This window comes from Lagopus leucura, unplaced genomic scaffold, assembly GCF_019238085.1.
Source record: "Lagopus leucura isolate 7727_CA_CO unplaced genomic scaffold, USGS_WTPT01 Super-Scaffold_100004, whole genome shotgun sequence".
NCBI lineage: Eukaryota > Metazoa > Chordata > Aves > Galliformes > Phasianidae > Lagopus > Lagopus leucura.
The window spans coordinates 13529704-13557288 of record NW_024962264.1 but is presented as its reverse complement, the minus strand read 5'-3'; the positions used below and the strand labels follow the sequence as shown (position 1 = coordinate 13557288).

Genomic DNA, 27585 nt, shown 5'->3' with positions numbered 1-27585 from the left:
AGCAATTTTCTGCTTCTCCTACTGCAGTTTTTTTTTTTTTTTTTTTTTTTTAATTACTACTAGCAAGCCTTCAGTTAGAGGCTATGTTTTACATATTTACCTATTGCTCTTTTATATGAAGGAGTGTTTTGCCCTCTAGGAATGCCAGTTAAGCAGTTTTTTGGGTACTGTGAAAAAATACGTAGTTTAGATAAATTAATGACAGAATCACAGAATGGCCAGGGTTGGAAGGGACTTCAGAGATCATGAATCTCCAACCCCCTGCCATGTGCAGGGCCACCAACCTCCCCGTTTAATACTAGACCAGGCTGCCAAGGGCCCCATCCAACATGGCCTTGAATGCCTCCAGGGATAGGGCATCCAAGAGCCAAAAACAATCCTGTTGTGTTTGTAAGTTCAGGTTTCACCAAGTTTGTGGAAGTTGTACAAGTTTATGTAATAATAATAATAGTAATAGGTGGTATTCTGTAAAGTATTTGCAATTCCAGGGATGTTGCCTATGTGGCTTCATCCTGCTAATGAATATTATGGAGAAGAGCATTATGCATCTAATATTTTAGTTGGAAATGAGGAAGTACTCAAGAGAAAAAAAAAAAGGGGGGGGGGATTTTATTTTCAGATAAAATAAATCTTAGAGAGTAAAAATGCATTGGAAGTTATGCTGATAGCAACTGCTGGAAAATCAAAAGAAACAATATAGTGGTAACAGCAGTGCAAAACTCGTCTGTCTTACTATTTTAAATGACATCATAGGATGCTTTTGGGGGAGGAAAAGAATTAATTTTTTAACTACGTCACTGTCAGTAGAAGTGCCATTGTCTATAGATAGGAAAAAATTCTTAGAATGGTATTACCTTGATATCCCTGGAAATATTAATTTGGCTGATAGTTATTCTGTGAAGCTTGGTCTTGTCTGTCAGTGGCTCTGTGTGCATCCTGAAATCAATAGCACATTAAAGAAACGGCGTGAGGAAGGGTAAAATTCATAAATAATAAATAGCAGGCTTTACTGCTGGTGTTTAATTTCTGCTAAGAATAATACAAATTCTGTTGAAGTATCCTTGTGCTTCCTAACCTTATTGTATGCAAAACAATTATCGAAAATGTTGATGCTTTCCTTAAGTGTCTCTAAGGTATCTGTGCAATCCTTCACCATGTGCTGCCAAAGGACAAAGCTAGAGCTTCCATTTATGAGGAACAGAGGTGCAGTGAGGATATCTAAACTTAACTGCAGTCTACTGGCAGACACGTAAATGAAGGAAGGGAATGTGAGGGTTGATTTTCATGACCGTATTTTTAGTTGTACAAACAGTAAATGTTGGTGAAAAAAGATGTTTCCTGTGGCATGCAGGACACGTGCAATTTTGCATGTGAGAGCTCGGTCCTTGCACTTTAAATCTGTGCATTAATTTTTTTTCATTAGCTCTCTCTGCTTCCACATCCTGCATATTGCTGGCAAGCATGCATCAGCAATGAGACTTTCTTCACTAATGTGTCTGGCATCTCTGAAATGTGACTGGTCAGAGCTATAGCTGATTCTTTTCAAGTTGGTTCCTTTCAAACCATTTAAGTAATTTTACCTGTTATTACTGTAAGTTTTCAATATAATGTGCTCTTTCGATGAATAGCTGTGTAGAATCAGCACAGGAAGAGCAAAGTCCTTGGCAATACCGGCTCAATCGCATCTGCAGATGAGGATTTAAAATTCTATGCAGCAGACAGTACCTCCAGCAGGCGAGTAAAAGGTTACTGCATTATTTTGCTTGTTTGCATCTGTAGTCTTTATCTACGGAAGGTTTTTTTTATTGTGCAATTTGCTGTGCATGCTTGGACATAGACCGGAAATGGATTCAATAGAAACATGAATATCAAAAGGGCAGAGCAAGGTGAAGGGAGAGGCTCAGTTCAGCTTTAAACCAAGGAGAGGGAGGGGGAAAGAGGGGAGAGCAAGTAAAGGGGAGGGGAGGGAGTAGAAGAGAGATTCTGTTTGGAATGCAGCATGATAATGAGAAGTTTTCTGTAAATATATTCGCTTAAGCTGCTTTCGTGTCACTTGCATTTGCTTAACCTTTTGATAAAAAGGATGCTGTTGAATGAGACAAGCATCGATAGCTTTATGAACGTGACAATGATTTCAAGTCAGATTATCCCATAATCAGGTTAAGCAGTTGTGTTAACGTGAGATGTCCTTTCAGAAATAGTATTGCATACATTCATTAAACCAACTAATACAAGCTTTTTCCAGTATCACTTAGATTTTTATATAGAAAGCAAAAGGGATGTAGTTACTGCATTAGTATCTCTTGTAATGACAAAATATTTCCAATTGCAATTTTATGTTAAAGAAACATAGAGAATATTTTTAACCAGGGTGTACGACTTCCTAAAGCTTAGGAGAGCTGTTTAAGTGAGTAGTCAGATGTAGTTCTGCCCTTCTGTGCTGCTTTTTCCTTCTCAAAGAGAAGGGCTCCTTGCAGACCTTCCTAAAGCTGCTTATACCAGCTGTCTAACTCGCTTGGAGAGTTGGTACCAGTACCTTTTGACATCGTACTTGAAATTCTCTGCTTTTTTCATCCTAGTTTTAAATTATTATTGTTGACTACGTCTAGTATTATTCTCACTCACGTAGCTTTGTTGTAGCCATTCTTATTTCAGGATTTAATAGACCTGAGTAGCATTTATCTCATGCATTCAGATGTGGCAAATTACTTTTTTTTCTTCCCAGTCTTTGCAAGAAGTCGGTCTGAGAGCAGCACAAGTGAGGTCTTAACACTCCCCTTGTGACTGGAGGGTCCTTGCCAGGCACAGGAGGCGCGGCACTCAGCAGCTCTGTGAGAGCAGCGTGCTGGGAGCAGGAGGCAGGATGCTGGCGGCAGGGTGCTGGGGGGATGAGGGGCGTGGGGCTGGCAGGGTGGGGCTCTGTGCTGCTCGTGTGGCCGCCCCTGCCCGGGGCTTGGCCTGGATAGGCTGTGCTGCAGGGGGGGCTAGAAGGGCCCCAAAGTGACGGGAGCCACAGCAGGAAGAGTCGGTGAGCAGTTGGGAGGGACTACCTTCCCTGCATCTACTTCTCTGCTGGGCAGCTGGCCTTCTCTTTAGAGCAGCTTACTTTGTGAACGGGAAAACGTGCACATCTTTTAAAGGCAAGGTTTTACTTGCTGATGAGACTGCTGACATCTTTTTTAGAGAAATATGGGCTGCTTTTCTGCTTAGCAGTGCTAATTTCAGCCAGTAGGCTGCAGAATGAGGCAGCTGGCCAATTTTGAGTCTGTACGGGACAGTGTCGGTCCTAATTCTGTGAGGAATAAACTCGTCTGAGTAAGTCAATGTGTGGCTGTGGCTGCAGCATTATTTCTTCTTTAATGAAGAGGCTGGGCTGTTCGACCTGCTGCTCCAATCTTCTATCTTTCAGCCATACAACACAGCAGTTGCAGAGACTATCCATTGAATGTCTCAATCAGCCGAAGAAGGTAACTATATTTTACATTCTAAATATACCATTAAAAGGGTGCTGCATATTTTGGATTTACATGAAAAAAGACAAATTTCAGATGTTCTTAGCAGTTTTCTTGACCTTGCAGTAGCTATCCAATATCATTTAGCCATTATCAGGTTGTATAGCAATAGAAATGCGCTGCAGTAATTGATTTTGTAATAGGATCAGGTGATTTACTGGCTGCACTGACAACCACTTGCTTGCTTGTTCTGAGAAGTGGAGCACTCTAATGGATGTTTTGATTGCTACCTTGAGTTGCTCTGAAACTGCTAGATGCTAAGAGATGCAACATCTAATTTGTCAGAATAAAAACTTCTCTAGCTGTATTCTCCAAAAACAATGAAAATTCATTTAAATTTTTTAATACTTGTTAGCTTCTGGGTTCTTTACATGATTGTTTGTATGTAAAACTGGCAATTCCTAGCTGATTTTGTGAATGTCAGCTTATCCATAAATCACATGAGCACACCTGTTACGTGCATTTCCTGAGAATTTGGTTCACTCTAAGCTTAGTTCAAGGTCTAGGGGAGAGTAGACAACAATTCTTCATTGACTGCTATTCAGTATACTATCTGTTAAATGTTATGTTTTGGAAGCACGTGCTTTGTCTCCTCCTCTTTACTGTGTCTCTTGTCCCCTCCTTTCCCTTCGTTTAAAGCTGACTGTTTGGAGACCAAACCAAACAAAAAATATTCCGTATGAAAATATGGATTTTACTGTAGGAAAAAGTCATTGGAGCTTTGATCCGGCAAAACTGGAGCTTAATTGGGTCAGCCTTTTGGACCAAGTTGTCTCAGGCTGATAAAATTGAAACATACTGTCTTGTTAAGCTTCTGTCTTGCAAGGTGCATAATAGAGCATTCATCTGCAGGTTAATTGGAGAGTAGCATGAGCACAGAGTATGTGACAATGGTTACTAATAGTTTGCACATAATTTTTCTCACTTTAAAAATACACTCTTAAGTTATATCTGCTATGGTGCAAGAATAAGCATTTATTTTGGAGTGCTTGTGCTTTTTAATGGCATTTCATACGTCATAGGAAGCTTAATGGAAGTAAAATAGCTTTTAATTGTTATACCTAGTTTTGGACTGAAAACTGCAAGGAAAAAAAACGCACCAGGAAGTAGAAGAGTCTCATGTGGACTCTGAAGTATGAAACAAGAAACCCTTCAGTGCATTGAAGCTTAGAGGAGGACAGTCACTTAGGCTGTAGCACATCTGTATGTTGTGTACAATAGGTGATTTAAATACCTATTAACTAAGCTAGAAGTAGTAAAAATGTCTCAAGAAATGATATATGGACTGATTTTCAAGTTGTAACAGTTGAACCCAATTGTGATTACAGTCAGTGAGCAAGAAACGTATAATTTAAACCAGTAGTTGTAATTTGGCTTTCCACTTCAAAGAAGGTAAATAAAAGAAAATTGATTGTTCAAACAACTTGGTACACATTTTTCCTTATGAGAACACACTCCTATTTCCTTGACTGCTCATGTAGTGTGCAGTTTGGTCACCTTCTTAGCTGTGCTCTAACGTTGTGAAATGAACAGTCTCCTTGCAGAAATAGGTTGCTATCTCACCAATTTGTACGTGAGAAAGGAAACAAAAGTTCCTCTTTCTCCAGCACACAATGGGTTTTTGAGTCTGAAAGAACCGGTCATTGTGCTGAAGTAGCAGAATGACCCCAAACATGTTTTTGGAAGCTGAGCAGTCCTGTTCTAAGGTAGTTGTGTGGAGCAGGCTTCTCTGAGCAAAGCCTGTCAGAGTCCTCAGTGACTGTTGAGTCTGGTGACTTGACTTGAGGGTGGGTGTTCAGCAGCGATCTGACCGTGTTTCAGTTCTTTGTGTTGCTTTAATAACCATTAGGAAGTGCAGTTATTGGCTTGAGAGGCTAATTGAAAATCACTTCAATTTAAAGAAGTTAACCCGATGATAGAAATGAGCTTAAGTAGTTTGCTTTCACTTTTAATGCACCTTTCTCAAGGTTAGTGTGCAGTATCTAGGAATTGTGCCACCATAATGTATCCTTTAAAAGTGTTTGTGAGAAAGTTGTCGTGATGGAGCTTCTAAACACAATGACAGCATAAATTATGCCTTGTCACTTAAGAAATGAGTCTTGGTAAATCACCGAGGAAAAACAGTTGGAAGGAAACTGCGCTTTTCAGAGAAAACAGAAAACAGGTTCTTGTAAAAATGCTGGTTTGTGTGCACAACAAAACATGCACAACTCCATGAAAATATAGCCAGGGCAAGAAAAAGTCCTTTCTGTTGACAGCAATGTATTACTGAAATAGTAGTAAGTAGTGATAATATGTTCTGCTGGAGTACTGTTGTGCTAGCAGAGCAGAATGAGTAATGGCACTAATTTAGCAGCAGTATCAGGACTGTTAGGCTGGGCTGTGTTCCGAGCACTCACCAACAGATCTATAGCTGCAGCTGCCCAAGCTGTGGGGTATCCCAGCACCCACTGCCTGCCTACAGAAACGGGGGGCCTTCCAGTAGGAGCTACAGGGGAGCACTGTCCACTGTGTGGAGATGTCACATGTATGTATTGGGCTTCACGTATAGCACCCTAATTGGTATTAATGGTACTACATTTGTATGCTATGTGTGTATGGTATTGTGTATGAAACAGTAGGCAAAATATTATGGTAAACCTGTAGTAAAGTCAGAAGGAAACCTGCTTTGTCCATAATGGCACACACACTGCAGAAAATTAACTGTTAATTAGGCCATAGCATTTTCCAAAATGAATTTGACTGTGCACTTTGTAGATGGATGATTTTGCAGGCTTCAACTATCACATGTTTAAAGCATCTCCCAAAGTATTGGCCAGGAGCATCTCTTCATCATCACCTTTCCTTTATTTAAAAAAAAAAAAAAAAAAGAAAGATTTATATCAATTCTGTAAATGTCAGTGCTGCTAATAGCCATTTTACCTGATGAGTTGGAGTTCCCACAGGTGTTTCCTGCAGAAATACTGATAAAATGATATTTCCTGGAAAGACTTTGTTTTATTCAGTTACTCTTCTTTTTTAGCTGGTCTAGTTATATCTGATTGTGCTGCAATGTGATAGTCCTGGATCTGGGTGCATGCTGACAGTTGTGTATACTCCTACTGCCTTTTAGGGAGCTGAAGGCTTTACCTGAGTTGGAATATTTCTTACCAAATGGGGAAGCCATGTGGTCCCTTTGGAGGTATTCAAGGCCAGGTTGGTTGGGCCCTGGGAACCTGGTCTAATATTAAATGGGGAGGTTGGTGGCCCTGTTTGTGGCAGGGGGGTTTGAGATTTATGATCGTTGAACTCCCAAACCAAGTCATGCTGTGATTCTGAGATTTACCAATCTTTGCAAGAATTAAATGAATAAATTACTGTATGACTTAAAATATCTCAGTCCTTGGAGAAGTTCTGGTAATTTGTGTTCTAGTGATGTAGCACAGACCTTCATTCCCTCCTGACTTAGCCTTACAAGGGCACTGATACCACCTGCACTACAACCAGTTCTGATTCTGCTTTTGTTGGCCATGGGCAGTCTGCATGTGCACAGGTATATGTTTTCGTGTGAGTAAATATATATATGAAGAGAAAACACAGAAGCTGGAGTTGGGATTTGTTTGCATGCTTGTTTCCAGCCACCCTTGAAAATGGTGATTTCAGAAACTTATCGTGGGATCTGACTGTCAGGCTTTGTTCTCTCAGAAATAAAATTTCTGATCGTAATTCTGCATTTTAGATGGCAGTCCTAATGGTTCTAAAAGGAACTTGGCAACTCCCCCAGGGCTAAATTTATCTCTGTAAAGCTAATGGCTTTAAAAAAAAGAAAAAAAGCAACAAACAAACAAAAATCAAAACCTTTTATTAAAATGACTAGCTGTGTTACAGGAAAATATCTATTTAGGTACATAATACAAAAGAAGCCTAAGTTTACCTTTTTAGGTCAAGACCTGTAATAAACTTAAGCTCTTCATGAAAATGTGTTTTCACACTTAGCTTTCATTGAACATGCTGTTGAAGAACTAAAACTTAAAGTCTGTTTTTGTAGAGATCCCAGCTTTCATGTTTTGCTTATGACCCAAAAAAAACACCGGCCTTATAGTAAGGGCATTGAGTATTCCAGGCACTATGCGTTTCTTGTAGCCCCTTCAGCTGTGCTGTTGAATGCCTTCTTCTTGCATTAAGAGCTTAGTGTAGTAGTAAAATAATGAGAGAGAAGAGTTGCTGAATTCTTAGGTGGCCTACAGTTTTCAAGAATTAACTGGTTTGTGCTTTCTTGCTTAACCTGGTGCATCTCTGCATAGTTCTGCCTTCTCACCAGTGAGCACTTGGTTTTGTGACTGGGAAGCTGGAGGGTCATGGATGGTGAATACCCTTGGAGTAAGTTCAATATCTAAATAGCAGCAGCCAGTTTTTTCTGAATAATCAAGAAGCAAAAACTCTTTTACACTGTTCGAATGAGGGGATAGAGGTGAGGATGAGGAACCGAAAGGAGGAAAGTTACGGTATGTGTGAGATGGGGCATGCTGAGAAACTTTGTGGGGAGGACAGTGGAAGAATGAACAGACTTGAGGACAGAGGAGCTATCCTGTCGTCTGGTCTGGCCAAATGCAGAATAGCAAAGGTTTCCTTTCCATCTGCAACCCAAGCTTGAGCTGCAGTGACTCTCAGAGCATCTCCCTCATCCTTTTGATGCAAACTCCTCAGCACTGCAGAGCCATCACCCAGCATCATCTGTCCTGTTATCCGTTAACTCTTTTAATGATTCCTTTCTGTATTGGTGTTTCAATTTTCCGTGGTCTTTCTCAAGGTCATGTGACTTCTCTCTTTTTTAACATACTGAAACAAACAAAACCCAAACCAGCAATGCATAACTTCTTTGGTACTGTTTTTCACTGTTGGTAAAATGGAAAAAATGATGGCTGTGCAGTAAACAGCAGCACTTAGCAGTAGAATCGTATTACTGCTATCAATGTTGGCATTATCAGAAGGACAGCAGTGTAGGAGAGAGCAGTATCCTCTTGCTCAAAGTTAAATTTAGGATGGGGAGGAGATGACAGCTCCCCAAGGTACCGAATTGGTATGGTTTACCAGGTTGGTAGATTTTCTTGATTCCAACAGACTGGTATCCTAAGTTGTGACTTCAGTACCATTACTGTTTTACCAAGGGCATTACAAGTGCTACTGCACAGACTGTAAACAGTATTAAGGACTGTGGGGTTCTAGAGGTTCAGATTAAGTGTTGACAATTTTAATGAAATTAATTTTTGTATGCATTTTTGATAACTTTCCCACTCCATAATCCCTTACAAGTGTTACTTCTTGTTTTTTAAATTATGCAAGACAGCAGCAAGCCATAGGGAGTGAAATGCCTCCATGGCAATGGAGGTGTTCAGACGAGCAGAAATATCACTGGAGCAAAACTGACCATGCATTCTGGGCTAGGCTGGTTTGAAAGACCCTCCAAACAACATTTTACCTACTGGTAGCTTCATGTTCCTGACAGTTCTGCAAATGAATTTTGTCTTATTGTGGCTCTTGTTGACTTTTAGCCTTAGTAGTTGTTAAAAGGGATACATGAAGAATAAGGTTGATTTGGTATGAACCTTTCTGATCATTCTTGCGAGGCTTTCAGTTGCTTAAAAGTATCTTACACCTTGTAAGCTGAATGCTGTACTTGTACTTGCTCAAACACAGTTTAATAAAATGATGGCAAAGATTTTTTTTTTGTGTGTGGTACATTTTCTTCTTAAAGCTTCTATTCTGGAAATTCCCAGTAGAACTTTCTCTAACAATGTTTTTTTTTTTTTTTTTTTTTTTTTTTTTTTTTTTTTTAAGCATTTTTTTAAAAAAAAAAAAAAAAAACCTATGTCCTAAACTGTCTTTGCACTTACACAGTAATGGAAGAAGAGTAGAGGAGCAAACATGTTGCATGGTGGTACATTATACTTTGCAGATAATCACAGAATTAAATTGTAAGCTTAACAACTTATTGTCCAGAGACTTCAAAAGATTTATTTTTTCATTAGTACCTATGATTTTTCTTAATTCCATAAGACTACTCTTTTTACCTTTATCTTCCCTTCTGAGATGTCACTGATGATACCGTATTGATCTATTAAAAAGATTTGCGCTGAAGCTTTTTACTTGATGTAGGCTGTCTTTTTCAATTACAGCTCTGCCTCTATGCTGTGCAGAACACTGTAGTTAGGGTTGTGTCAGCATTTATATTTTAAATCCCTTGTTTTGATCAGCAACTTAATACTGGCAATAAAAATTGCTTGGAGGCATATCCATAGCCTTCACAGAGTCAGTAACAATTCAGTGTCTTAGGACACTCAGGTGAGTCTGAGCTAATGAAAAGTTAGAACCTTCTGTTACAGTTTGTATCTCAGTCTGTACCTACTGTTTGCAGAGTTTTTAAGGCTGTTTGCTTGCTTGAGGTTACTGTTGTTCAGCATCTAAAAGCGGCTGGATCTCATTGAACCGTTCTCTGGCATCTCTACAGAGTTGGCAGCAGCTCCTGAAACTTTTTTTCTTCTTTTCCTTTCCTTTCTTCCCAAAGTTCTATTCCTCTCAAAAGGACCTGATGAGAGCGAGAGATTGACTATCTCAGGTGTTTTGTCTTCTATGTGGAGGTGACTGTATGAATAGAGAAGTTATGTGTGCTGAGGAGTAGAGGTTATTTTCTGCTGATATTAGAAACATAAAACTATGGTAAAAACAACAACAAAAAAAACCACCCAACAAAGTTCCTGATGTTGCAGCTAAAGCTGTTGGAAGCAGCTATGCATGAGGTGTCTATGCTGGCTGAGGATCCAGAACTCAGTCATACTCCTTAACAATCGGAGAATGAAGGAACAAGAGTTTGTTTTTCCTGAGTGTTGTTGGTGAGAATGCTCAGCCTTTGCATGAAGGAGCGAAGCACTCCAGGCCTGCGTCGGTATCTTTCCTATCTGGGAAAGGCATAGAGTTACATCAGCTCCTCAGCTCTGTTCTCAGAGTGTAGCAGTTGGGGCGGGAACATCTCCCACAGCGCAGAAAACAGCCCAGAAACCCCACAAAACAAAACCGAAAAAGATTGAAGAGGTGAAGTTGTGGCATAGCAGTGCTTCGAGCTCTAAAATGGCTGTGGTCTAGGTTTCATATCACAGTTAAGTTCAGTGCAGCTAACTTTAGCTAAGTTCAAGTGCAATCCTGTCTTCAAATAGCAGACAAAATCGCTTTCGTATTGTTTGCTACTAAGATAAAGCAGTCAACAGCAAAATGTACCGTATGCACCATAGCATTGAGCAACCCAGGAAATATGATGTTTCTAAGGCATGTTTTATTGTGCTTCCACTGAATAATGAGAGCAAAAAAAAATCTCAGCAGTTATATCTGTGCTTTCTGGGCGTATATATATGGGCCCTAAGGACACAAAAGAGAAAGTGGGACTGTTGTAATGTATATGCAGAAAGAAATAATGACTCAGATTCCCACATCTGGAGTTGGGGAAAAAAAAAGAACATGAACTTGTCCCTATCTTTTAAGCATTTGGTTTTGTTTTTTTTTTTTCCATGGTCTCTTTTGTCTTTTTTGGAAATATGGATCTTATTCCTTCAGTTTCCTTTCTGACATGTCTTCACCAGTACCTGGGTAGTGTTGTTGCCAGCCATGGGGGTTTGTGTGTCAGCTAATGCAGCTGTCATCAGAGCCTTTTCTTTTATTTTTACTTTGTATTTTTTTCCCCCTCCAAGCTATTTTCCTTCATTTTCTTGCCCTGATCACTTTCTTTGTTTTTTCTTTCCCAGGTGCACTGTTGTCAGTAATATTCAGTTTGTCCCTTTTTCCCACCCTTTCCTCAAAGAATGCAGATTTCACCTCTCATTCCTCCAGCTGCTTATGCCTACGGTCAATACTCAAGACAAGGAGTAATATAATTAAATTATGGTATATTCATATTATACACAGAAGTATTTTTCTACCCACAGCCACAGTTAGTTTTCATTATATCTGGAATGACAACAAACTATTTCTTGAGCAGTTTTAGATGACATAAACCAAGGAAAAGAAGAAATAGCCAATGTGGACTGAGAGGTAGTGCAGGAGCTAGGGAAGCAGTGCTCTGTTGTTTTTTTTTTTTTTCCCTCTTAATGCTGTGGCAGCCTATAATTGTGTGGAATTTACTGATGAACGATAGGTCACTAACGGTTTTCTTTTTACGTAGAAATGTACCGTTAATACAATGATGATTCGGTATCTTAAGTTGTGAAAATCATGTTGCCGATTTAGTGCAATACATCAGAGTTGTTGTGGTGTGCCAGCTGAATTTAAAAGAAAATATGAATTAGCAACCCAATAATTCAAGTTAGTAGCAGTTAGTAACATCAGTAGTTGCTATCCGTTCCATTTGAGGCTTGATTTTTTTTTTTTTTTTGTTATTTTTTTAATATATGTACATGCTAGCTGATCTGCTGTTAGCTTTCATCTTGGAGAATGGGAAAGCTGCAACAGCTGTCAGTATATACATGCTTACAGATGCATTTGGAGACTTTCCAATATTGTATTCACACAATCCATTTTTGTAACCAAGGCTTTTTAAGCTTTTTATGTGTTCATTGATAGTTTCTCCTGTAAAAATGTATCTTGTGATCCCTGTACACAGACTGTTTTTTAAGTACATTAAGCATCTTGCTTAGCTGCATACTACTGGCATTTCTGAGTTTAGAAGAATGAGTAGTTAAAATATTTTGGCTGAGCTTCATACTTCCAGAGCTTCCTCACAAAAATTGGTGGGGGATAAATAATACTGCATTTGAAGGTAACTGCCATTCAAAAGATGGAAAAGTTGCAACTTTGAGTAATCTTTTGTAGACCACAACTTTCCTGACCACACTGGTGACTATTGCTTCCATTCTGGACAAACCTACAAAAGACATGGTTTTTATTTATGAAGAACATGAATAGATTTTTATGTTTCTGTCTTGACTTAAATGTTGCTTTATGCAAGGTTTAACAATCCTTTCACTATTTTGTGATGGTAATTGTTTACTTGAAAATCTTTTCCCAGTAGTTCTCTGCTTCCAAATTCCTCGTGGCCCTATACCTCTGTAAATCAGGCTGTAAGTCACACTTGTTGGTTGTGAGCTGTTACCCTGAGTAAGTGGCTGCCACAAGTAACAAATATGACTTGGGTTTTGGAGCGTTTCAGATCCTGCTTGAGCCCGTTGAATGGGAATCCCACCTCCTCCAACCAGCTAGGTGTATCTAAAAAATGCCAAATGCAGTCTTGTACCATAATTGTTGCACCATACTTGAATAAAGGGAGGAGGCTTACACTTCCAGAGTCTGGGAAATCTTCACTGTAGGACAGGGACTGTTTTCATCAAGAGAGGTGCAAAGATCCTGACTAGCCACGGCTCGGCAGGGTAGTGTAATGTTCTGTAATAGCTGTTATGTATCAGCTTTGCTATGAGTGGCAGTTCTCTTCTTCAGTGTACAAGGATCAGCGAATTTTTTTTAGGCATTAAAAATACAGGGAAAATTAACCATAAAAGCAAACCATAAAAAAAGGTGAACAATAGCATGAAGAGAGTTGTTTTCCTTCTTAATCTCTTCAAAAAATTTAGGACCTTTTGCAGGCATTTACATGTGTTGAAATATGAATGCAACATTTGTTTTACAGATGCAGGTGAGTTCAGGACAAACATATATGGAGATTTTCACAACTAGGTCTTAATTTGTCCTGAGTACTTCATCTGTCATCTGGTGTACTTGAATGTGCTGGCAGTAGCAAGCGGTTACAGGATTTTCTATCCGCATGTCAGTAGAGGCTGTTTCACTCAGTGCTAATACACGGAGTGACTTCTTGTCCGTGTAATTGCAGTGGATTACAGAAGTGCTAAAAGCCAGTGGCCTCCTGTTCTTGTTACTTATGAAACAAGCCTTTAATGCGAGTCCTTTTATGTCTGCTAATGTAAGAAGTACACTTTTCAAATTTCCTGCATGGTCTCCAGAAAAAAAATGAAGTGAAATATGAAAAATCAATATGGAAATTACTGAGTAGCTGAGAAACTTTTTACTCTTGGCAGTAAAAATGTGTCATTAAGAGATGCTATCATTAAGATTAAGGAGCAACAACAGAAGACAAGATAGAATTAGGATTGCAGTTATTGCAGCCTAGACCTTAGCTCCTTAGCGGTGCTCTTCCCTGTGGAAGTTGTTGGAACAGCTCTCCTGTCTGTAGTCTCTTAGCAGGTAACAGTAAGATGGCTTGCTGTGGGATTTCCTGACATAAGCTAAATTGTGAGTTAAACAGATGAGCCGGTCTTGCCTGTCTTTTGTAAGGTACTTGAGTTGAACTGGAACAATTAGTAAGATTCTCTTGTTGGTGCCAACTGTGCTCTTATCTTGAACAAGCAACTTCAGGGTAAATTTATGTGTTGAGAAATTTGTAGCATAATGGCTGTCTTGATTAAGCTTAATGTTTCCAGTTCTTTGTCTTCACCTGGAAGCATATCTGCTCCTTTGGAGTAGATGAGTATTTTATGCTGTGTGTTAATAAGCATGCTTTATTTAGTAGGAGAAGGGTTAAATAAGAAAGTAAAGCATTTATTTGAAAGCATCACAAGCTGAGGTGAAAAAGTGGCATGAAAAATGTTGCTTGATTTTGGAAAAGAAAATTTCTGTTACTGCCTCAAGTTTGTATCAATGTGTGCAGCTTTGCAAATGTGTGGCTAATTCCCTGAACAGGAAAATTTGGGTAGTTGAATACTTAAATCTTGTGCTGCTGCTTCTAGAAGGATTGCTGTGGTGATGTTCTGATGGCATGTAGGTGGCAGATGGTACCAAGCTTCACTTGCAGTTGGCATTGCTTTCTGAGGGGGAAACAGTAAGGATGTGCTGGTATTTTTAAATTTTATTTAGCTGCTTCTATTCACAAGTAAGTTTTCATGCATTTACTCATGCTGTTTGAATGCAGCTATACCTTCAGGTTTATTTATTTTTTTTTTAAAACAAGTTGTCAGAGAGCTGCTTAATCTATCTTTGCTGCTGAGAAATGCAGGTCATTTTGTTTCTCTTTTTTTTTTTTTTTTTTTTTTTTATTCTGTAAAAATTATTCATGCCTCCAAGTCAAAATATTGTTACTGCTAGGTATGAGAGAACCTCTTGTTTGCAGCCTTCTAGTAATAGACCCAAATGTGTTTTTGCATGTTTACTCAGTCAGTGGCTTTTTCCTTGGATCCTGTTGCAAATCTGTTACGCTGCTTAAGTAACTCAGTTTTTGCTTGGGGTGCCACACGATATCCTTTAGTATCTTTGTACCACGTTCATGATATGATACTTGGACCACGTTTTGCAGCGTTTGTGCAAATCTGTGATCTTGAAAAGTTGGCTGTGGCGAACAAATAGTCTGCCTCTCAAGTTGTTTTGATACTCCATGCTGAGCTGCAGCTGTTTCATGTATTAGTCTGTTTGGTGTTCTTTTGGTTGGTTTAACATCTTGACTGTTACATTTTCTATTAGGAAAGTCTTGTTCATAACAATATCACTGTGTTGCAAGGACAATGCTGCTTGGAATCCCTTCATCTCAATTGTAAGAAAAGCTTTAAATATTATTAAATTAAGGAGTTGAGTTTTTGACTTCGTGACAGTGTTCCTCTTCTAGATGCATAAAGCCAATTTGTCTTGAAGGATAAAATAAACAATCAAGTACTAATGTTATGAAGTGTCCATTTCTGCTTGTTTCAGCTGTTGCTAAATATAAAAATTGTTATGCTGGAACACTTACTCCTGAGTCGTCAACTTTTTCCAAGCCCTGCGTAATAGAGTAGATCAATAATGCACTTTCTTGGCTACAGGCGTTGAACACATCTGATTCAGTTTACTCTGTATCTAGTAATGAATTATCTATAATTTGTCTGAGTCCTTATATTGTATAATTTATTCCACTCTTCATATTTTTTTTTCCCCTTGCTATCTCTGTATACTTAGTTCACTTCTAGTTTTAAGCTGTCACACCTGCCTGGAATATTCTTAGTTGTAACATACAGCTTTTGAGTTAAACTTCGGATTTCTGTTCAAAATAAGCCATTTCTGTCATATCATTAGCAAGTCCCACTTTCCTGTGTTAGCATTTTGATTTCCTTGTGCTATGTTTAAGGAAACAGCAAGCAGAAAATCTACGTGTTGCAAGCAACACGTAGTGTGTTGATTTTTATTTTTCCCTATTCCTTCTCTTAACCTATGGTTTGTGAATTCTGATAAGCTGATCTATCTGTTACAAAGCATAAATAGTGGACTCCACTGTGCAAGAGAGTCTTGCTTTGTTCTCTTTGGAGAGTTACTTGTTTATGGACAGTGATAAGTCCTGATTAGCATTTGTCAAATCTGTACTTGGGCAAATGGAAGCATCTGTATTTGGATTTTACATTACATACTATAACCTATTAACGGGTGGTACACACATTGAGAAATGAGCTCTGTTGTGCTTCTCACACAGCTCCTAGACTTGAACTGTTTTCAGAAATGTACGGAGGCTGCTTAATTGCTGGTATTGTTCAGTGGAAAGGGTAAATGTAATGTATAAACAAGCAGGGATAGATTAACTTCCTAGATCCTCTCACAGGGTATGGTAATACTCTGAAAGATACGTCAGACTTGACTTTCCCTCTGATTTTCTCTCAAGAGGGCAGAGCTTGGACATGCCATTTAATTACAATCTTTCACTACCCCTGCTGTCTTTCATTATTACTGCTGAAGCCTACAGTTGGCATGCATGTGGTCATTACATAAGCAAATGAATGATAGGTCAAAAACAACTGCAAATTGTTCTCAAAATAAAAATATATTTTGGACTTCTTATCACATCTTGTAAACTTATAATAACTCCTTTATAAAATATAAATGAATTTGTGACCCACAAGTGTTGATTTCATTGGGTTTTGTGTTAAGCTGTCTTGGAAGTAGAGAATGACACTGCTGCTGCCAGAATAGAAGAGATTCAGTTGATGTAGATTGACCTGCATCCTATTTCTTCTACTTAATACAACATATTACAACATCTGTGAACACTCTGTGGCTATCTTTGTGTTGATGAGGATTTGGTAAGAGCACACTGTACTCCTCAACGATGATTCTGCATTTTGTAGCTAGAAATCACTAGGTTTTCAGACGGGCCAAACTTACTGCATGTGCATGGAACATCTTACCTTCTGCTCTCTCCTCCACATTACTGCTTTGTTTAAAACAAATAAAACTTGTGGAAGTGTTATTGATTGGTTGATGATAATCTGTTCACCCAGGGGATGCTTTAAGTGCTTTAAACATCACACGTTTGGTTGTTCCCTGAATAGCGTAGCACAGTTTGGTTAACCTGGAAGTTAATTTCAAAAGGATATTTTTTTAAAAATGTCAAAAGGCTAGTTTTTCAGCTCCTTAGTTTTGGATAGTACTATAAATACTTTTGCTTTCCTGCCTTCTGTCCATAGATACGGAGTACTAGGCAAAATTATTTTCTCAGACCTTTCTGGAGAAGTAAATAAGAAAGTGGTAGCAGAACAGAAGCAGACGTGAGTATATGTAGTGTAATTGTGGCAAAACCATTATGTTCTTCAGCTTTTAAAAGACCCTTTGTCATTGTTAGCAGTTGTGGAATGTATGTAGCCTTGCATGAATGTCTCTTCGAAGTCTATCTAGAGGGGATTGGTGATGTCTTCACTTGTGTTTGTGGACTTGTTTTGTATTTGCTACATTTATGAGGTTATTGTAAGTACCTTAGGAAGTAAAACTATTTTGGGAGGTAAGTACTTTGGCAAAGTAGTAAATTCTGTGGTGTGTTTGCATGGCCTTTTTTTTTCATTCTTGAAATTTTGTTCTCATGAGCTATCTCAGAATGATCGTTTATGTCAATGACTGCCAAAGGAAGAGGCCTACAAATTAGGGTCATGAGATATGATTATTCTGATAATTCAGTTTGACCAGTACTTCATTCTTCATTTATGAACAAAATAACAATAGTTTCTTCCCTGGACAAAACTGGTCATTTTCATCAAACTTGCAACTTGTTCTCTCCTTAAAAAGGAGAAGTGGAAGGTAGCAGTTGGTCTCTATATGTCACCTCTGTGGTTCACCTGATTCCTCTAAGTTTGAATTTGCCTCTAGAACTTGGTAAGTTGTAGGTGCCAACTTCTTGGTAAGACTTCAGTTGAAATCCTTGTTTCACTTCCAGTGGCTCTTATGAGTGTGGCAAAGCTGTGAAGCAGAACAAAATATAAATTTGAAGTGTGCTTTTATTTCTTAAGTGCGTGCTCTTGGATTGCAGTGAGCAGACTTGGCTGGCATGGATAGTAGGACTTGCCAGACCCAGGTGCAAATCCTTATGCTTGGATTAGTGGAACCTCATGAGGTTTCCCTGGGCTCCCTGCTGCAGTCTCTTTAGGTCTCTCAGGCCGGCATCCCATTCCTCAAGTGTGTCAGCTGCACCATACAGTTGTTCACTGAGGCTGTAGTTCCCTTGGTCCCCCTTTCTAGCCTTCTTAAAAATGAACGTGGCGTTGTCTTTTTTCCAGTCACCAGGGTCTTCACCTGATATCCATGCCTTTTCAAGTATCATTGGGAGTGGCATGGTGACTGCATCAGCCATTTCCATTGGGACTCTGGTATGCATGTCTCTAATTGCATTGTGGTACTGCTCGTGCAGTTGCTTTCTAATCTATTTCAGGCAAAGCAAATCTGCTTTGCTAAGAACTTTAACTTTTAAGCTAAGCTGGCTCATTCTGACTCGAGTGGATTAATGACGCTTTACGTGCACAGGTACGTTAGGGGATCTGGTTGGATACAGCCATAAGCAGGTTGAAGAGAAGCTGGGCTATAGCTCAGGAAGAGTTTATGCATCTACCTACGCCTCTGTTTTTTCTAGAAGTTTATTTAAGGAGCTTAATTCATGTGTCAGGAAATGTGAGCAAAATAAATCCAAAATCTTGTGCGCTTCATTCTAGAAAGCTTACAAAATACTTTCTGATAGCTCTAAGAGTTATTACCTACTCTTACAACAGTTGGTGCCTTTGGTGTAGTGGTTGTTATTTCTCATATTGAATCAAGATAGCTGAAGCACTTAAGGAGCATGGGGTTTCAGTCCGTGTCTGCCCTTGAAGATGGCTTAGCTTGGGTGCGTATTCTTGTCTCAATCTAAGTATCAAGTGCAGGTCTGTAGCCTCTGTTGGTGTCACTGCCCCATGTTAACTACAAACCTTTGAGAATGGCTATGAATTTCATAAGAATGAACACCCGTGTATTAGTACCATGCTGAGTAGGAAGTATGTTCTTGCTAGTCTTTGAAATCTACAAGTGATGCCACTAGGAAATGCAAGCGTATCTCAAAGCCCTATTTCTCTCTTGGATCCTTACTGGATGAAAAAAAAATTGTTAGCCAGATATTTCTCAAGTGTTAAAATGTTTGAAATGGAAATGCAAATATCTTAATTCAACTGTAGTTATTTTGTGTAATGAACCTTCTGTTGAGCAGATAGCTAGCTCCGATTTTCTGGTGACCACAAAGTGATTTTTGAATTTTGGTTAGTTTGGTACCATCTATTAATCAGCCTTGCATCTGAGAATGTGGAAGCCCAAGTGTGGTTTATAAGAAAAACTAAGACAGAAACAGGTGTGAAAGCTGTGGTGGATGAATTGGGCATCATGTTATAAGCTTGGTTTATACTATCTTCTGTTTTTGTCACTTTAGGACTAGACTTCTTGAGAAGTTGAGCTGCTCTGTGAGAGAGCCTTACCAGTAGTAAAAGCCTTGGGCTGTTGCAGTGCGAGTGATTACTGTAAGGAGCAATTTACAGTCTTCAAGCTGTGCCTATCATAAGACAAAATCTAATCAGCCAGGTTTTCCCTGAAGGGCAAGTACAGACACTCTGTTCTTGTTGGTGCTGCAGCTACTGCTAACCAATGTATTATTCAGCAAGTCTTCCAAATTAGAATTATGTCATTAGAAACAGCTGTAGTGAAATAAAACAACTCAACACCTATGTGCTGGGGATAAGACAGTATTCTGAAATAATGTAAAATTGGCCTTAACGTTTTGAGTCATGTATTTGACTTTTTTTTACTGAACATCTTTTCTCTGTTAGGAAATTAATGACCAACATAGTAATGTGCCCTACTTACCATATCTACAAATGTTCCTTGTATCCTTGAGATCTGTTCTGTTCTGTTTCTCTTCTGTTCCATTCTCTTCTGCATTAGATTCTTCAGGCTCCCTTTCCTATCACTTTGAGGCTGTATGTGGCACTTATGAGACAGTCTTCTCTCACAGACTGTACAATATCAACTGCTTTAGATTTCCACCTGCTATCAGCTGTATGACAAATCTCCCTGTGAACAGCAAGACACCCTTCATGGTGGCCAAAGTAACTTCATCTGTTTGCTTCAGAAATGTGCTGGTGTCTAAGAACTGAGTGGCAGCTGTGTAGCATAGCAGCTGACCTTAGCAACTCTGTACACCTGACGTAGCAGCGGGGTCAGACATCAGGTCTGCATGGGGAGTAGCATGCTCTGTGGTTGATACAGCTTGTGCTGTTGGACTCTGCTATCTAGAAGGATAGCGATTCTCTTCAACTGCATGCATCTGCACTGACCACCCTTGGAAAGTCAGGAGGATGGATTGCCCTGTAGTAAAGGTGGGTCAAGACAATGACGTTAGTGCCTCTGCTAGTTTACAGCTCCCATTTTGACAGGTTCACTGTCGCGAATAAACTATCCCAGCCTTTCCTCATCAGCATGAGATGCGGTGGTACATCGTTGTAGCCCTGACATAGTAGTGTTTCGGTGAATGGCAGTCTGTATCAGACACGTGCTTATGGTGGCTGATTGAAGGCATTTGTTTTGAATTGGTAACTCTTTCCTATTCCGCTTTGTCAGGCAGGTGACACAAACAAATTTTTACAGAGAGTCAGGAGTTGAGGATGCTGTTTCTGAATGCTGTCCATCCTAGACTTAAAGCAGTCTGTATAAGGAAGAGATTTTTAAGTGCCTTTTTAACTCTTCAGATATCTGCTAACAAGTGATCAATTCATAGGTGTTGTCAAAAAAAAAAAAAAAAAAAGGATTAAAGTAAAAGAGGAGGAGAGGGGAAAAATGCTCTGAAATGTTGACATTTACTTAACTGGTGTTGTAAATGTTGATGGGTAATACTAACAGCTAATGAGTCAAACTAGATAACTGAAGATTTCAGTTGTCAGTGCTTGGGAAAGGATAAGGAAGAGAGAAGAAATGCAATGAAAGGAGAAATTGTTTCTCTTTGGCTTAATTTGATTTGGGTGCTTGGCCTCCGTGCTAACTTTGTAGGATTTACCCCTTACCTACTTTGTACGTATGATGATGTTAAAGTTAGGAAGCTTTTCAGTACACCAAGAAGAATGCTGCTGCTGTTGTCAGTTCAAGCTGTGCCAGACTATGTTGATATGATCTCTGACAGTGGCTGCATAAAAGAATTGTATGAAGAAATGCACTGGTGTACCTCAGGGCAGCGGAAGTCTCTTCTCTATTCGTGCTTTCATTGCCTTGTCCTTCTGCAGTGTGGATACTGCTAAGTTAGTATCAAGCAGCTTTTACTGGCATGTGTTTTCTCATATTCTAGGGTGAGTTAGTTGTGCCAATGTATCCGTATTGATGTGGAGAAGAAAAAGAACGTATCACTAGCTTTCAATTAAAAAAAAATGCATCCCTAACATTTTCCTGACCTCTGCAAAGTAACACAAAAGTAACATTTCTCTACTGCTCCCATGTGAAGTTCAAAAGACAGCAAGTTGCTGGGCCTGTGTATTGGCTGAGGCCTTAAATCTGTGGCTTCTGTCAGCCTTAATAGCCAAGCTTAGATCCACAATATTAGCAATGAAATTTGGCGTTTTTTTATTGAGAATTTAATTTTCTTAGTAGGTGCTCACGTTGCAGGCTGCTGTCCTCAGAACAGGTCACTTTAGTTGCTTTTGGTGGGCTGGCAGCATGGTGTCTGTTTGCTCTCACTGGTGACCTTGTTGACTCCTGACTTTGTCTGGAGACTCTCGGGTAGTTGGCTGCTGATGGGGCTTCACCAGAAGTATTCTGTGGCAGAGGGGCAGTAGCGTCTTGTGTGGTATTAGTCTCAGAAAAGGATCTGTCTCCGCTGCCTGTTATTTCATCCAAATATTCTGCTGCTGAACCATGCTTCTTAATCAGTGACTGGAGTAAGATTCACAGAGAGCTTTCTTAAGGGCATTAAACTAATAACAGTAATTGCAACCATTTCCATTTTTCCACCGGAGCCTGTTAAGTATCTGTCTGGGCAGAGGCCAGAGGTTTTTTTTTGTTTTTTTGACGAGTTGGGTTATCTTCCTCCTTCAAACCAGGCAAGCACTGTGGTGTTCTGCAAGGTCAGAGCTTCGATCTGCTACCGGAAAGTATCCCAATGATGCAGAGAACATAGTGCAAAGTAGCCAGTGTGTGCTCAGCAGCATTCTGGAGATGTGAGGTTAATGAGAAGGCATTTGCTGTTTTCAGTATGGTGTGGAAACAGTAGTTTTTTTTTTTTGTTTTTTTTTTTTTTGCTTCTTGGTGAGATGCTAAGAGGGAGTTTGTCTGCTGTGTCCCAGTAGCATGTGACCTTTTTTTTTTCCTTAAGTCTTATGTGAAAGATGCAGAGAAAGCAAACTAACAACAGATTTCAGCAAGTGTGGTATATGCTGCTGTTCTTCTTTATTTGTATTTCTTTTATTGAAAGGAAAAAAAAAAGTCAGATGTTGATAAAAAGGCATTTAATGAGTGCATTGATTAACAGTACGAAGTACGTTTCTTCAGTTCATCTTTGAAAACTGAGTATTTAGATCTGAGCCAATATTGCCAAGTTGATACCGCACAAAATCAGGTTGAATACACACAGCTGAACATTTCGTAAGGTAAGAATTGGGACAATGGACAGATATATTTCATAAAATATATATTGCTTGTTCTTTGACTGCATCCTCTCATGGGAATGGTTCTGATCTGTTTTTTTCTCTTAAAATGGTAAAACACACCACTATTAGTATCTTGTGTTGATTGCGTGAAGTGTAATTTCTTTCATGACCTGATTCCCAGCTACCTTTTCTTATATGAGAAATTCAGTTGATAACTCTACTGAGTCAAACGTAAATAAAAACAAAACAAAAAACAACCAAAACCAATTTAACTGTAATATATTGCAGCCTTTTACTCCCAGCTGCATTAGCAGTGCTAACAGAATTACTTAATTTTTTTCCCCTAGCAATTAGGGCTACATAACAGCTGAACATTATAGATAATAATCCTTTAAACTTATTTAATGAGTAGGCAAATGAAAACAAAAAATGCAAATAGAAATGTTAAAGTTGCTTGAAATGGGAAATACTGAATTTTAAACACTTCTAATAGTTTAGATATAAATAATTTTAAATTCTAGTCACTAGCCTTGATTCATGCTTTCCTCAGCTTCTGTCCTACAATGTTTTCCTTTCTTGTTTAACCGGTGGAATGCTTTTCAATGAAAGTGTGCGTTTTCACCTGCTTTTGGTGTCATTATACACTAGAGCTGTTCATCTCAAACAGTTCAGAGGTACAGAAGAGTTTAGTATACTTATTAAGTACTAACCTAGAGTTAGTACTTAATATTAATTTCTTCTCCTTCCTTCTATTTAAACAAATTAAATTCATTTTAAAATTAACAGTTGCTTTCTGTTTTCAAGGTCTTTCCCCCCCCCCCCCCCACTTCAACTGAATTTTACCTATTTTGTCCACCTCTTCTGTTCTGTGTTTCAAGTTAACCTTTTATTTCTGGGTATATGCCTGTTTGTGCTGCACTTCTGCAGCATTTCAATTAGAGATTCTGACCAAGAAATCACGCTACCATTTTGCCAGAAGCTGACACCAGCCATCTGCTAAAATTGCAGTTAGCTATCAGTAAAACCCATAATTTGGGGAAATGGACCCAAAATGACTTTTATGATTAGTGGAAAGGAAAGAAACAGAGACAGAGAAGTCAGCTGGGTACTCCATAAATCACTTTGAGGTTTTTAGACCTAGCATCTTAATGGCAGCACTCGTGCTGCCAAATGATGTTTTGCTTTTACCTTCAAATACTTTGCATTAATAATGAGCAGCTCTGCTTGGAAGTTATTTGTGTATTGCTCTTACGATGCTGCTTTGCACAGGAGCAGCATGCTAGGTACCAGTCTGTGTGAATGGATTCTGAAAGCAGTTCAGCCTAATGCAGTGCTGAATTTTGTAGGTTTTTTTCTGTTTCCAAACCATTGCAGATGCTTAAGAAGGATTTACCTTAAGATTTTGGCTGTTTACCTTAAGATTTTACCTTAAGGTTTTGGCTGTGCCAGCTGCTGCCCTGTACATTAAGTTTGGTAGTCTTGATCTAACTCTACAATGCATCTGCATTTCACCTCTGTCTGCTGGAATAGAGGGGAGGTTGCCTGTGTGTGTTTCCAGGCAGAGGCAGGCTAATGGCATTCTGCTAACTGTGTTTGTGCATAGTGTTCCGCGGCTTTTAAATGTGCGTGTTAGACCTGGAATATTTTTCTAATTTAAAACCTACTGGTGATAGATTAACTGTCTTCCTACTAAGCTGTTACAGTGAGTTGCTGTTCTCTTATTTAATTCCATTTGGATTTTTCTGATTTCAGCATTCAATGGTTGGATGTTGTTGCTTCTTGCCTGTTAGATAAAATCATCAGGTTTCAGCTACTTCATTGAGATGCTTTGAAACAAACTACTTGTTTCTGCACGATATCCAATATAGTGTGCTATTGAGCAGTTGTTCTGGGTTTGGTTGCCTCTGTTGGAAGCTAGAGCTTAATTAGTGTGTTATGATATGCACTCAGCATGGCTTTACTGGAGTTCCTTCCAGAAAGCAAGAGCAGGAGTGTGACCTTCCTTTCTCTGCCTTTTTACGTATAAATAAAAGACCTTGAGCTGCCTAAAAAAAATCTTAAGTATTTGTTCTGTCGAGCAGCTGGGAAGATCTCTGTATGCATTCACATTAAATTTACTATTAGTGAAGCTGTCTAACTGACCTTGAGGGTTTTCGGTACTCATATCATATGATGTATGTAAGACCCACACCTATGGGTCTTACAGTTTGAGAGTAGAAAAGCATGTGGAAGAGGTGAACACAATGCTGAGCACTGCAGAGGTGTGGGGTGAGCTTGGAAAGCTATCACAACAACCTCAGACCCATGAACTCCTGTAACTTACTTTTGCAGAGGGGCAGGAGGGGTTAAGCCAAGCCCCACATTTCCCAAACTAACAGGTTTTAAGAACTCCTTACTGCCCTGCTGCACTTGTAAAAGGTGTCACCCTTGTCGTGTGATGTTTAATGGTGAGTTTCTGGAGAGAGAACTTCTATGTTTTCTTAGTATTTAGCATAAATAAGAGTTGTTATGGTCCTGTTACTAAATTTCTAGGCTTCACTAACTAAGCAACAGCATCTTCAAATTTGAAGCCAGTATAATTATCTGCCTGCCTGTTTTTTCCATTCTCGGCACTTTTCCCAGCACTGTATGGTGCTCTACTAATGTAGCTGAAGATATTCTGTTATTCGGATGTTATTCTGTATTCAGGTATGCTGTTGAGCCTTGTCTCCTGTTACCTTTCACAGTATATTTCATGGATTTAAAATGGTGTTTATATTGTGAATGTACATAGAGTAAATTATATCCATTCACTCTTCCCAATAAAATCACAACAATACAAAATCAAAAATAAGGAGTAACTTTTGGAATCTTACTGTTGGCCCTGGCTTTTAGGGATCTAACGTGTTTGAGCTGGATTCTTGGTAAACAGACGTGAACTCTGCTTCTTCAGTAACCCCGTGTTTGTGTTGCTAATTGTTGTGTGGGATGTATGTGCCTTTTGAGGACAAGGACTTAAAATTTAATATTATACAATTATTACTAAGTGATGGAGTCTTCCAGCAGCATCCTCAGTAGATCCCTTGTTCGTTTTCCTCCTATCATGACTCAATGCTTATTTCGTGGTGTTTTGCAATGATTCTCATTTTTTGAGTGTCAAGTTTTAAGGTAAAAGCTCATCTTGTATAAAGCATCAGTAATTGATTTTGTTTCTCCTTTTTGAAGCAAGGAGATGTGCACGTTATTTTTTTTCAAATACTTCAAATACAAGAATTCCTGTTGCGTGGAAGTGTTTTATGTAAAAGATTAGGGGTTTCCTGTTCTCCTGATTTGTGTTGATTCATTTTGTCAGCAAGTCTCTATTATTACATTTTATAGAGTGTGTATGCATGAACCTCGCAGGTGGTTTGGTGCAGGTGAATCTGTGCCTGCCTGCCTTTACAGAACAAGCACGTACTGTCACTGCCTGTAAGGGTTCAGGCAATCTGACTTAAGAGGCCAGATTTTACCATGACAGTTGAAGAGGGTTTTATCCACTCGTTTCAACACGTTATACTGTGTTCTTGGTTTCTGAATAGAGGGTAGATGTTAAAACTTAACGTTCTGTGTTGATGTTGAAAGTATAGAAATGAAGATCATATGGAAGGTTCTATGGAAGAGGATATTGAAGAGTTAAATATAGAGCAGAAAAAAATGGTAGATCCATAAAATGAAAGAATTTATTCTTCCTGCACAAACAGGATAAAGCAGCAGGAAACATTCTTTTTGATTTAGTTGAATTTTAAGGAGGGTTTGGGCATTTGCAGGTTGGAACCTTTGTATGGGTGTAGCTGATGACCAGAAGAATGCAGTGAGCGCTGGATTCTTGATTTTCTTTGGACACAATATTGGCGTCTGTATAGAGTAATAAAACCAAGTCATGTATGTTTTATCATAACCTCAGAATAAGTGTTGGCTACTTGTAGCTCAAGCTGTTGTCAACTTTTGCGCACAGAAAATCAGATATCCTACCTGTGATGTTTCCTTATACTCTACTGAAGCGCTAGCAAATATAAAGTCATATAGAAATTACTCGTATTTCCTAAGCTACTAATTGTGATGTTATTGTCTAGTGGATTTTGAGTACTGTTTGATGTTTTATCCTGTTTTATGCCCTTCACTTGCATCTGCTAAGGGAGTTATTATTACACGATGGATCTTTCACAGTCTTTCCAGCTCAGAGTTAAAGAAAATGTAGCTTTAAATCACTTTCCAGTGTTCCTTCATTTAGGAGGGGAGGTTAGGATGCATAGACTTGATAAAAAGCCTGAGGAGGCAGATAAAAGGTTGGGAGGAGAGGTAATGAAAACTGGCCAAACAAGAAGAGTGCAGGCAGCTGGACTTAATTAAATTTGAACAGGAAACATTAATAGCACTGATTTTTTTTTTTAATTTACTGAATGTTTAATCTGTTTTTTTGTATGCTGTTGGATGTATGTTTGACAGAAGTCATTTGAGCAGCACCTCTAATTCACCTGGGCATGCTGCTGGAGCCTGGTTAGGTCTCTAGATGGCATCCTGTCCATCAAACTTATCAGCTGTAGGTGCACTGATTGGCATCATGTGCAAAGTTGCTGAGGGTGCACTCAATCCCACCATTGATGTCACTAATGATGGTATTAAAGAGCTCAGTAATGACACCTCAGGAACATCACTGATAAGTATCTGGATGCTGAGCCATTGGCCACTACTCTCTAGGTATGATCTTGTAACCTATTTGGAGAGAAAGGTATTGCAGGGAAGGGTGTCAAAGGCCTTACTGAAGTTGAGATAGGTGATGTTAATGGCTCTTCCCTTGTTCACTGATGAAGTTACACCATCATAAAAAGTGATAAAGTTGGTCAGGCAGGACTTAGCCTTGGTGAAGCCATGCTGGTTATCCCATATTACCTCCCAATTACCATCTGCCTCTAGACCTTTTCCTTTTTATTTTAGTTAGTTTCAAGTGATACAAATGAAATGATAGAAGACTAGCAATACTTTCTGTGGTTTCCTGTATTTCTGTAGCTCTGTTGTTACAAGTGTAGAAGTGTTATCTGACTCCTGCCCCTTGCAAGAGGGGCTGACGTGCTCTGGTGGGAAGGCAGAAGTAGGAATGCTGTCCTTTGCCTCAGCCTGGGGCTGGCAGTGTGGTTGGCCTCAGGAATGTCCCCCTG

The 27585-nt window shown here is 39.1% G+C and overlaps 1 protein-coding gene across 2 annotated transcripts in view; it reads left to right on the top strand.

Annotated features, from left to right (window-relative positions):
* FBXW7 (F-box and WD repeat domain containing 7) overlaps window positions 1-27585 on the top strand; it is a 161769-nt gene that overhangs the window by 33216 nt on the left and 100968 nt on the right. The window contains exon 1 of one of the 2 annotated variants that reach the window (XM_042871785.1): window positions 3362-3467. The exons of the other annotated variant lie outside the window; for it this stretch is intronic. The gene's annotated coding sequence lies outside the window, so the exon portion shown is untranslated. Of the gene's footprint in view, window positions 1-3361; window positions 3468-27585 lie in introns of those variants that run through there. 2 annotated transcript variants of the gene reach the window in all.